Raw genomic sequence first — 11,343 nt, 5'->3', positions numbered from 1 at the left:
CCTGCAGAGGAGCAGCGGGCACGGGGCCTCCCCTGCCCGGCTCTGCCCACGGTGCTCCTGGGAACAGCGGGACGTCCAACCGCTATCCCCGGGCGGGATCCGGGGACGGTGAGGAGAAGCCCCTCTGCTCTGACTCACACCCATTACCCAGAGCGCCTCCTGAAGCTGCCCCTGGAAGGGCTGCAGGGCTTCCTTCAAGACACCATGGCCCAGCCCTGGGCCCTGGCGGACGAGGCCGTCCTCAAACACCTTCGGGCCTCCATGACCCATCTGCGACGGAGGAAGTGCGACCTGCCCCCGCCAGGTGGGCTCCGGTCCCCGTCCCCTCCCACCTCGCCCTCCTGGGGCAGCTCACAGTGGACCAAGTCCCTGGGGACCTTCCTCCCCGTCTCTGTCCCTCTGCTCTTCTGCTCCAACCTTGGGGAAGCCAGGTCAGGCCCGGGCATCGGGGCGCTCTCTGTGGGGGCGGGGCATCTGCGGCCCGGATCAGGGGTGAGGGGCGGGCCAGGGTGGACACCCAGGCAGCCGGGAGCACACCCTGGGGACCCAGCCAGCTGGGCGCAAGCAGCCGGCTGGAGACGCTCACGCAGCCTGCCTCTTTGCAGCCGGCCCTGAGGAGTTCCCCACGATGCCCCTGGGCCAGGAGCAGGTGCCCCCAGCCTCGGCGGCCCTCCTCTCTTCTCCTACCCTGGGGACGCTCTCCGGAGCGGACGGGCTGGCCTCCCCAGGCCCAGCCACACACCCTGAGCAGCCGGGACCCCTTCCCGCCCAGGCCGTGCTCAAGGCCGAGCAGCCACTGTGGGAGGGAAGGTCGACGCAGCCCTTGGCTGCACCCCTGCCGCCGGGAGCCCCTGGGACCCTGGTTCTGTCACGGCTGCCCCTGCAGCGATGCAGTTCCCTCCCCAACCTCCCAGGACACCAGGGGGGTGCATGCAGGGGGCCTGTGGACATGGCCTTGAGGCCACAACCGTGGGCCCCTTTCCCTTCAGCCCTTGCCTGGGCCACCCCTGTGGCCACACCCCAGACCAGGCCCCAGAACGTCTCAGGGTCTCCTGGGACGAGGTCCCCCCAGCCCAGGAAGGAAGAGGCCGTAGGGCCCAGGACAGCCTTCCTGCCCTGGGGCCTCTGCAGCTCCTGCCCCTGCATGGGCTTGGACCAGCCCAGCCAAGACGCCTGCGGGCCAGCGCTGAGCCCGCCGTCCCCGGGCCCCGCACCTGCCCGGGCCCCTCTGACTGCCTCCTCGACGGGGAACGTTGACTCCCCTAGGCCTCTGGAGAAGAGCTTGGGGGCCGAGAGGCTCTGGGCATCCAGCACGGTGCCCTGCCTCCTCAGTCTGGACTTTTTAGAAGACGCTACCCTGGCCAGGACGTACAAGTCACTGACCTAGGGGGACCTCCGCTGGCCTGACCGCAGGCCCGCGGGAGCCGAGACGACACGCGCTCCCCCCACCACCAACGACCAGAAGGAGAACTGATGCGATCCGAGGCCCCGTGGCCTTGGCCAGTCCTGAGTTCTGACCCAAAGCTGGTGGAGTCCACTTAGAACTCTGTGTCCGCCTGGGGCCTGGGTGTGCCCCACGGGTGCATGACTCCCACCGAGGGCAGCGCTGGGGACCAAAGGTCACCCCAGCCTGGGCGCAGCAGGGACAGGCGGGTGGCCTCCGCCCTCCCCTCCCCCACAGGAAGAGGCAGGGGCCACAGAGCCCGGTTCTCCAGCGGTCACCTGGCAGCCATGGGGCAGTGGCCGAGGCCAGGCAGACGTGCCGGGACCCTGTCCGGGAAGCCCGACGCCGCACCCCGGCTCAGGTCCGCGTCCTCAGCACCTGCCTCTCAAGACCCCAACTTGGGAAACGTGCCGACACCCGCAGTCAGCCCAGGCGCCAAGTGGGGGACGCTGGCGCCCAGGCCTCCGTGGGATTTCCGCATTCCCCAAAGGAGAAGCAGGTGTCCGTCCCCAGGGGAAGGCAGAACCCTTGGTTCTGAGCCCCTGGCAACTGCTGTAAAGTTCAATAAAGTGTTGTCGTGGTTGAACGCAAAGCCGGCCTGTCCTGCGGTGCCCAGACTTTCTGCGACACGCGCCACACAGACACCCAGACAGAAGAGGGCGGCTCGGCCCAGGCCGCCTCCCCAGACCCCACGGGGCTCCCCGCAGAGGGGCCTCCAGGCAGACAGCGCTGAGCGACCCGGGGCCCTTCCCCTCTCGGCCAGACGCTAGGGTCCAGACCCTGAAATAATGGACTGCGACCCAGCCTGTGCCCAAAGAGCCAGGACGGGGCTGGCGGGAGAGTGACAGCGGGTGCCAGGGGCCTGAGGTCACCACAGTCCGTGCAAAGCTCGTGCTTCTTCCCCTGCCCACCCAGGCTCCCACGCAAGGGGCCCTGGCCCTGCTCACCCCAGGCCTGCGTCCACCGGGCCGCTGCTCCACAGGAGGTCCCCCCCAACCCCCTCCCACACCCAGGGCAGGACTGGGGTCTGGCTCCCGGCTTGAACACCCCGTGTCCCACTCCCGTCTGACCTACCGACCTTGTCCCCACCAGCCCACAAAAGGGGCAGGGCCAACGAGGGCCCACATGGCCCTCTGGGGACCTAGGGACCAGGGCCCCCCAAGGTCGCCGCTCGGGCCTGACTCAGCGCAGCCCTGTCCAGGGAGCTCCCCCTCTCCCTGGAGCTGGGTCAGCCCAGACCCTGAGCCCTGGGCTTCTCTGCCACCCCGCCGTCGGGGGACACTTCAGCACTAGGGGCCGCTGGGTCCCGGGGGTCCCTGTGTGTCGGAGAGGGTCTGGGAGCCGGAGTCAGAGCCAACAAGGCTGCCCTGTGTGGGAGTGGAGGGGGCGGGGAGTCCTGCTGGCCGGCAGGGGCGGGGCGGCGTGGGGCGGGTCCCTGGCTCCCTGTGGGGTGCCGAGCCGCCTCACCAGGCCCGGCTTGGCCCCGGCCTCCGTGGAGGGGACGCCACCTCTGAAGGCAAGGTCCTGCCCGCCTGGACTGCACGGAGCTCGCAGCCAGAGGACGGGCTCTGCTGGGCAGGGGAAGGGACCGACAGGACACGGATGCCGTTGGTGAGGGCGGCTGTGTGGGACCCGCGTTGTTTCACTGGTTCTCGGTGACACTATTCTTACTGGCAGTTTCTAGAAAGACCAGACCACACTGAACCGGTTTTTCAAAGGACATAAAGGGTACTAAGGTTCCAGGGAACCTGGATGCGTTCACATGGGCGGGACGTTGTTGGAGACGTCACTCACGGACTCTCGCCCCGATTCCTGAGCCTCAGCGTGGCGTGGACTAGGATCCGGGCTGTTAGGGGTGACTGTCTCCCGTCACACCGAATCTGCCGACCCCTTTCTTCTTGCCTCGTGGAAGCCGAAAGGAGTCTTCGAGCCCCGGGCCGATCCATAGCCAAGGGCTCCAAACCTCGTTCTCCCGATGACACAACAGGACGGCAGGATTTGGAGTCCCTGGGGGGCCCTGCCAGTGAAACGTCTGCCTTCAGCTCAGGTCATGGTCCTGGAGTCTCAGGATGGAGCCCTGCTTTGGGCTCCCTGCTCAGCCTGCTGCCTGCTTGCCGGCCGCCCGCTTCCTCGGCAGGGTCCGTGAGTCTGTGTGCAAAAGCCCCGAAGGCCCCTAGAGCCCCTGGCGCCTCTCTGTCCCACGGTGTGACGGTCGCACGCGTGCAGACGCCTCGGGTCAGCCCGCCCTGCTTGTCTCTGCGGGGGGACGGCCTTTCCTAGGGCCTGCTGCGCTGCTCCCGAAGGCAGGAACTCACTGTCCTGTGCTGCTTTCGCCGGACGGCTTCACCGCCTCCCGGGAAATGTCTGACTCCTTGCATAGGCGCTCGGTGCCCACCTTCATTCCCCGTCAGCGGCTCGATCCCCAGTCCCGGGGGCCAGGGAGGAACACACTGTGGACGTCACAGGCCAACTCTCACGGAGGGTCGGAGCCTCCAGAACACTCAAGAGGAGGGCTGTTCGGAGGGCTTCCCGGTTGGTGAACCACATGCCGGGCCCCTGCGCCCCAAGCTCCGTGAGGCGCAAGGGACCAGGGACCCTTGCCGACCTCCCTCTCCGCATCTCTGGATCTGGCGGTTCATTCCGTTCCTCGAGCACCCTGTGGCCGAAGTCCGTAGTCAACTCCGTCCGCGGGTCTCGCTGTTCCGTGAGCCGCTCTCGCCAGTGAATGGACCCGGAGGAGGGGGTCGTGGTCAGCAGCAGCACGGGACACGGCCAGATCGCTGTCTCCACCGGTGCCGTCTTCTGGGCCGGGCTCCTCCATGGTGCTCTCCTCAGGCAGGTCCAGTCAGAATGGAGTTCCTGTGGTGGGCCACATGTTCGTGCCAGTGAGAACCGAGTGCATTCCTAGAAGATGTGGACACACACACACACACACACACACACACACACATACACACACACGCTAAGGAGGGTTCTAATTATCTCTTGCCTTTTGAGGGTGATTGCAAGCGTGTGGCTTTGAGGAACTCTTCCACGTCCTTGGCGAGGTCCAGTTTACGCGTGTCGAGGTGTCTGCCGTTTCCCTTCTTCCTCTTTGCACGTGTTCATGCACCGGAATGATTTCCTCTCTTTCCTCATCTTGCCACATGCTGTCTCCTTTCTTTTTGTCTTTCCGTCTTGCTAGCCGTTTCTCACTGTGCTGGGAAAAAGCGACTTGTGGAAGGACATACGCAGGGCACCCTTCTCCAGGGTTCACAACCTGCAGAATAGCCTTTGCTCCCCTTGGAATGCAAACCTATGTGACCGAAAACCTGTGGGAACAAGGGGCCTTGGAGAATTCGTTGTGAGACTGTCATCCACTCCGATGGATTGGAACAGCTTCCGAAGAATAAGGATCAATTCTTTCATGTGGGGTATAATTTCATGTGGGGCTGACCAGTGGAGACCAGAGTTCCGGGGGAGCTTGGAAGGGGTCGACGGGCGATTGAGCCCCAGGACGCTGACCTGTCCAGTGCTGTCCTCTTGTTTGCTGGGAGAGTTTTGTCACTAGTTTCGATTTTTCTTTGTTGTGGTTGTGGGTCTATTCAGGTATTCTCTTTCTTTTTTGGTTTCAGATTTGGAAGTTTCTATGTTTCTAGGGATGCATCCATTTCTTCCAGATGGCCTAATTGTTGGCCTATTGTTGCTCATAATATGTTCTTAGAATTGCTTGTATTTCTGTGATGCTGGTTGTGATTTCTTGTCTCTCAATCAGGACTTTATCAATTTGGGTCTTCTTCTTTCCTTTTTGATACATCTGGCTACGGTTTCATTGATCTTATGAATCCTTCCAAGAATCAGCTCTTTGTTTTGTCGATCTGTTGAACTGGGGTTTGTTTGTTTGTTTGTTTTTGTTTTGTTTTGGTTTTTTTTGGTGGGGGTGGGAGTCAACCTACTCATTTATTCCTCCAGCCTGTATTCCTGCTCTTCTCCTGCTGGGTTTCAGCTTTAGTTGCTGTTCTTCCTCTGACTCCTTTAGGTGGGAGGGGAGGTTGTGTATTTCAGAGTTTTCTTGTTTCTTCTGATAGCCTTGCATGGGTCTGTGCTTCCCTCTGAGAACTTCCCTGATATGGGGAAGGAAACAGGCATCCAAGCCCAGGAGGCATGGAGATCCCTTTCAAAGTCAATAATGAGGTGAACGCCTCAACATAGGACCTCGAAGCTTGCAACTGTCAGAGACAAAGAGAAATTTGTAAATCTATAGGCCTCCACATTGAGAGCAGCCGATTAGATCAACCCATGAATAACAAAATTAAAGAAAGAATTTGATAATATCCCATGATCATAGGGGATTGAAGAGCCCACTCACGGCAATGGAGAGATCATCTAAGCAAAAGATCAACAAGGAAACAAGGGCTGTAAATGACACCCTGAAGAAGAGGGACTTCACAGAGAGAGTCAGACCGTTCCATCCTAAAGCAACAGAAGACAGATTCTTCTCCAGTGCACATGGAACATTCTCCAGAATAGGCCCCTACGGGGTCACAAATCAGGTCTCTGCCATGGCCAGAAGTTTGTGATTATCTTCTGTATCTTCTCAGACCACAGTGCTTTGAAATTTGAACTGAACCATAAGAGAAAATGCGGAAGGAACACAAAAAGGTCGGAGGTTGAAGAGCATCCTAGGAAGGAACGAATGGATGAAGCAGAAAATGAACGAAGCACTAAAAAATTCATGGAGACCAATGAAAATGAAAACAACTCTCCCAAACCCTTGGGTGCAGCAAAGGCCGTCCTCAGAGGGACTTCCACCCCCACCAAAAAACAAACAAACAAACAAACAAACAAACAAACAAACCCCAGTTCAACAGATCGACAAAACAAAGAGCTGATTCTTGGAAGGATTCATAAGATCAATGAAACCGTAGCCAGATGTATCAAAAAGGAAAGAAGAAGACCCAAATTGATAAAGTCCTGATTGAGAGACAAGAAATCACAACCAGCATCACAGAAATACAAGCAATTCTAAGAACATATTATGAGCAACAATAGGCCAACAATTAGGCCATCTGGAAGAAATGGATGCATCCCTAGAAACATAGAAACTTCCAAATCTGAAACCAAAAAAGAAAGAGAATACCTGAATAGACCCACAACCACAACAAAGAAAAATCGAAACTAGTGACAAAACTCTCCCAGCAAACAAGAGGACAGCACTGGACAGGTCAGCGTCCTGGGGCTCAATCGCCCGTCGACCCCTTCCAAGCTCCCCCGGAACTCTGGTCTCCACTGGTCAGCCCCACATGAAATTATACCCCACATGAAAGAATTGATCCTTATTCTTCGGAAGCTGTTCCAATCCATCGGAGTGGATGACAGTCTCACAACGAATTCTCCAAGGCCCCTTGTTCCCACAGGTTTTCGGTCACATAGGTTTGCATTCCAAGGGGAGCAAAGGCTATTCTGCAGGTTGTGAACCCTGGAGAAGGGTGCCCTGCGTATGTCCTTCCACAAGTCGCTTTTTCCCAGCACAGTGAGAAACGGCTAGCAAGACGGAAAGACAAAAAGAAAGGAGACAGCATGTGGCAAGATGAGGAAAGAGAGGAAATCATTCCGGTGCATGAACACGTGCAAAGAGGAAGAAGGGAAACGGCAGACACCTCGACACGCGTAAACTGGACCTCGCCAAGGACGTGGAAGAGTTCCTCAAAGCCACACGCTTGCAATCACCCTCAAAAGGCAAGAGATAATTAGAACCCTCCTTAGCGTGTGTGTGTATGTGTGTGTGTGTGTGTGTGTGTGTGTGTGTGTCCACATCTTCTAGGAATGCACTCGGTTCTCACTGGCACGAACATGTGGCCCACCACAGGAACTCCATTCTGACTGGACCTGCCTGAGGAGAGCACCATGGAGGAGCCCGGCCCAGAAGACGGCACCGGTGGAGACAGCGATCTGGCCGTGTCCCGTGCTGCTGCTGACCACGACCCCCTCCTCCGGGTCCATTCACTGGCGAGAGCGGCTCACGGAACAGCGAGACCCGCGGACGGAGTTGACTACGGACTTCGGCCACAGGGTGCTCGAGGAACGGAATGAACCGCCAGATCCAGAGATGCGGAGAGGGAGGTCGGCAAGGGTCCCTGGTCCCTTGCGCCTCACGGAGCTTGGGGCGCAGGGGCCCGGCATGTGGTTCACCAACCGGGAAGCCCTCCGAACAGCCCTCCTCTTGAGTGTTCTGGAGGCTCCGACCCTCCGTGAGAGTTGGCCTGTGACGTCCACAGTGTGTTCCTCCCTGGCCCCCGGGACTGGGGATCGAGCCGCTGACGGGGAATGAAGGTGGGCACCGAGCGCCTATGCAAGGAGTCAGACATTTCCCGGGAGGCGGTGAAGCCGTCCGGCGAAAGCAGCACAGGACAGTGAGTTCCTGCCTTCGGGAGCAGCGCAGCAGGCCCTAGGAAAGGCCGTCCCCCCGCAGAGACAAGCAGGGCGGGCTGACCCGAGGCGTCTGCACGCGTGCGACCGTCACACCGTGGGACAGAGAGGCGCCAGGGGCTCTAGGGGCCTTCGGGGCTTTTGCACACAGACTCACGGACCCTGCCGAGGAAGCGGGCGGCCGGCAAGCAGGCAGCAGGCTGAGCAGGGAGCCCAAAGCAGGGCTCCATCCTGAGACTCCAGGACCATGACCTGAGCTGAAGGCAGACGTTTCACTGGCAGGGCCCCCCAGGGACTCCAAATCCTGCCGTCCTGTTGTGTCATCGGGAGAACGAGGTTTGGAGCCCTTGGCTATGGATCGGCCCGGGGCTCGAAGACTCCTTTCGGCTTCCACGAGGCAAGAAGAAAGGGGTCGGCAGATTCGGTGTGACGGGAGACAGTCACCCCTAACAGCCCGGATCCTAGTCCACGCCACGCTGAGGCTCAGGAATCGGGGCGAGAGTCCGTGAGTGACGTCTCCAACAACGTCCCGCCCATGTGAACGCATCCAGGTTCCCTGGAACCTTAGTACCCTTTATGTCCTTTGAAAAACCGGTTCAGTGTGGTCTGGTCTTTCTAGAAACTGCCAGTAAGAATAGTGTCACCGAGAACCAGTGAAACAACGCGGGTCCCACACAGCCGCCCTCACCAACGGCATCCGTGTCCTGTCGGTCCCTTCCCCTGCCCAGCAGAGCCCGTCCTCTGGCTGCGAGCTCCGTGCAGTCCAGGCGGGCAGGACCTTGCCTTCAGAGGTGGCGTCCCCTCCACGGAGGCCGGGGCCAAGCCGGGCCTGGTGAGGCGGCTCGGCACCCCACAGGGAGCCAGGGACCCGCCCCACGCCGCCCCGCCCCTGCCGGCCAGCAGGACTCCCCGCCCCCTCCACTCCCACACAGGGCAGCCTTGTTGGCTCTGACTCCGGCTCCCAGACCCTCTCCGACACACAGGGACCCCCGGGACCCAGCGGCCCCTAGTGCTGAAGTGTCCCCCGACGGCGGGGTGGCAGAGAAGCCCAGGGCTCAGGGTCTGGGCTGACCCAGCTCCAGGGAGAGGGGGAGCTCCCTGGACAGGGCTGCGCTGAGTCAGGCCCGAGCGGCGACCTTGGGGGGCCCTGGTCCCTAGGTCCCCAGAGGGCCATGTGGGCCCTCGTTGGCCCTGCCCCTTTTGTGGGCTGGTGGGGACAAGGTCGGTAGGTCAGACGGGAGTGGGACACGGGGTGTTCAAGCCGGGAGCCAGACCCCAGTCCTGCCCTGGGTGTGGGAGGGGGTTGGGGGGGACCTCCTGTGGAGCAGCGGCCCGGTGGACGCAGGCCTGGGGTGAGCAGGGCCAGGGCCCCTTGCGTGGGAGCCTGGGTGGGCAGGGGAAGAAGCACGAGCTTTGCACGGACTGTGGTGACCTCAGGCCCCTGGCACCCGCTGTCACTCTCCCGCCAGCCCCGTCCTGGCTCTTTGGGCACAGGCTGGGTCGCAGTCCATTATTTCAGGGTCTGGACCCTAGCGTCTGGCCGAGAGGGGAAGGGCCCCGGGTCGCTCAGCGCTGTCTGCCTGGAGGCCCCTCTGCGGGGAGCCCCGTGGGGTCTGGGGAGGCGGCCTGGGCCGAGCCGCCCTCTTCTGTCTGGGTGTCTGTGTGGCGCGTGTCGCAGAAAGTCTGGGCACCGCAGGACAGGCCGGCTTTGCGTTCAACCACGACAACACTTTATTGAACTTTACAGCAGTTGCCAGGGGCTCAGAACCAAGGGTTCTGCCTTCCCCTGGGGACGGACACCTGCTTCTCCTTTGGGGAATGCGGAAATCCCACGGAGGCCTGGGCGCCAGCGTCCCCCACTTGGCGCCTGGGCTGACTGCGGGTGTCGGCACGTTTCCCAAGTTGGGGTCTTGAGAGGCAGGTGCTGAGGACGCGGACCTGAGCCGGGGTGCGGCGTCGGGCTTCCCGGACAGGGTCCCGGCACGTCTGCCTGGCCTCGGCCACTGCCCCATGGCTGCCAGGTGACCGCTGGAGAACCGGGCTCTGTGGCCCCTGCCTCTTCCTGTGGGGGAGGGGAGGGCGGAGGCCACCCGCCTGTCCCTGCTGCGCCCAGGCTGGGGTGACCTTTGGTCCCCAGCGCTGCCCTCGGTGGGAGTCATGCACCCGTGGGGCACACCCAGGCCCCAGGCGGACACAGAGTTCTAAGTGGACTCCACCAGCTTTGGGTCAGAACTCAGGACTGGCCAAGGCCACGGGGCCTCGGATCGCATCAGTTCTCCTTCTGGTCGTTGGTGGTGGGGGGAGCGCGTGTCGTCTCGGCTCCCGCGGGCCTGCGGTCAGGCCAGCGGAGGTCCCCCTAGGTCAGTGACTTGTACGTCCTGGCCAGGGTAGCGTCTTCTAAAAAGTCCAGACTGAGGAGGCAGGGCACCGTGCTGGATGCCCAGAGCCTCTCGGCCCCCAAGCTCTTCTCCAGAGGCCTAGGGGAGTCAACGTTCCCCGTCGAGGAGGCAGTCAGAGGGGCCCGGGCAGGTGCGGGGCCCGGGGACGGCGGGCTCAGCGCTGGCCCGCAGGCGTCTTGGCTGGGCTGGTCCAAGCCCATGCAGGGGCAGGAGCTGCAGAGGCCCCAGGGCAGGAAGGCTGTCCTGGGCCCTACGGCCTCTTCCTTCCTGGGCTGGGGGGACCTCGTCCCAGGAGACCCTGAGACGTTCTGGGGCCTGGTCTGGGGTGTGGCCACAGGGGTGGCCCAGGCAAGGGCTGAAGGGAAAGGGGCCCACGGTTGTGGCCTCAAGGCCATGTCCACAGGCCCCCTGCATGCACCCCCCTGGTGTCCTGGGAGGTTGGGGAGGGAACTGCATCGCTGCAGGGGCAGCCGTGACAGAACCAGGGTCCCAGGGGCTCCCGGCGGCAGGGGTGCAGCCAAGGGCTGCGTCGACCTTCCCTCCCACAGTGGCTGCTCGGCCTTGAGCACGGCCTGGGCGGGAAGGGGTCCCGGCTGCTCAGGGTGTGTGGCTGGGCCTGGGGAGGCCAGCCCGTCCGCTCCGGAGAGCGTCCCCAGGGTAGGAGAAGAGAGGAGGGCCGCCGAGGCTGGGGGCACCTGCTCCTGGCCCAGGGGCATCGTGGGGAACTCCTCAGGGCCGGCTGCAAAGAGGCAGGCTGCGTGAGCGTCTCCAGCCGGCTGCTTGCGCCCAGCTGGCTGGGTCCCCAGGGTGTGCTCCCGGCTGCCTGGGTGTCCACCCTGGCCCGCCCCTCACCCCTGATCCGGGCCGCAGATGCCCCGCCCCCACAGAGAGCGCCCCGATGCCCGGGCCTGACCTGGCTTCCCCAAGGTTGGAGCAGAAGAGCAGAGGGACAGAGACGGGGAGGAAGGTCCCCAGGGACTTGGTCCACTGTGAGCTGCCCCAGGAGGGCGAGGTGGGAGGGGACGGGGACCGGAGCCCACCTGGCGGGGGCAGGTCGCACTTCCTCCGTCGCAGATGGGTCATGGAGGCCCG

Source organism: Meles meles, chromosome 9 (assembly GCF_922984935.1).
Source record: "Meles meles chromosome 9, mMelMel3.1 paternal haplotype, whole genome shotgun sequence".
NCBI lineage: Eukaryota > Metazoa > Chordata > Mammalia > Carnivora > Mustelidae > Meles > Meles meles.
The sequence above is the reverse complement of the archived record's forward strand: the minus strand, read 5'-3'. Positions refer to the sequence as shown.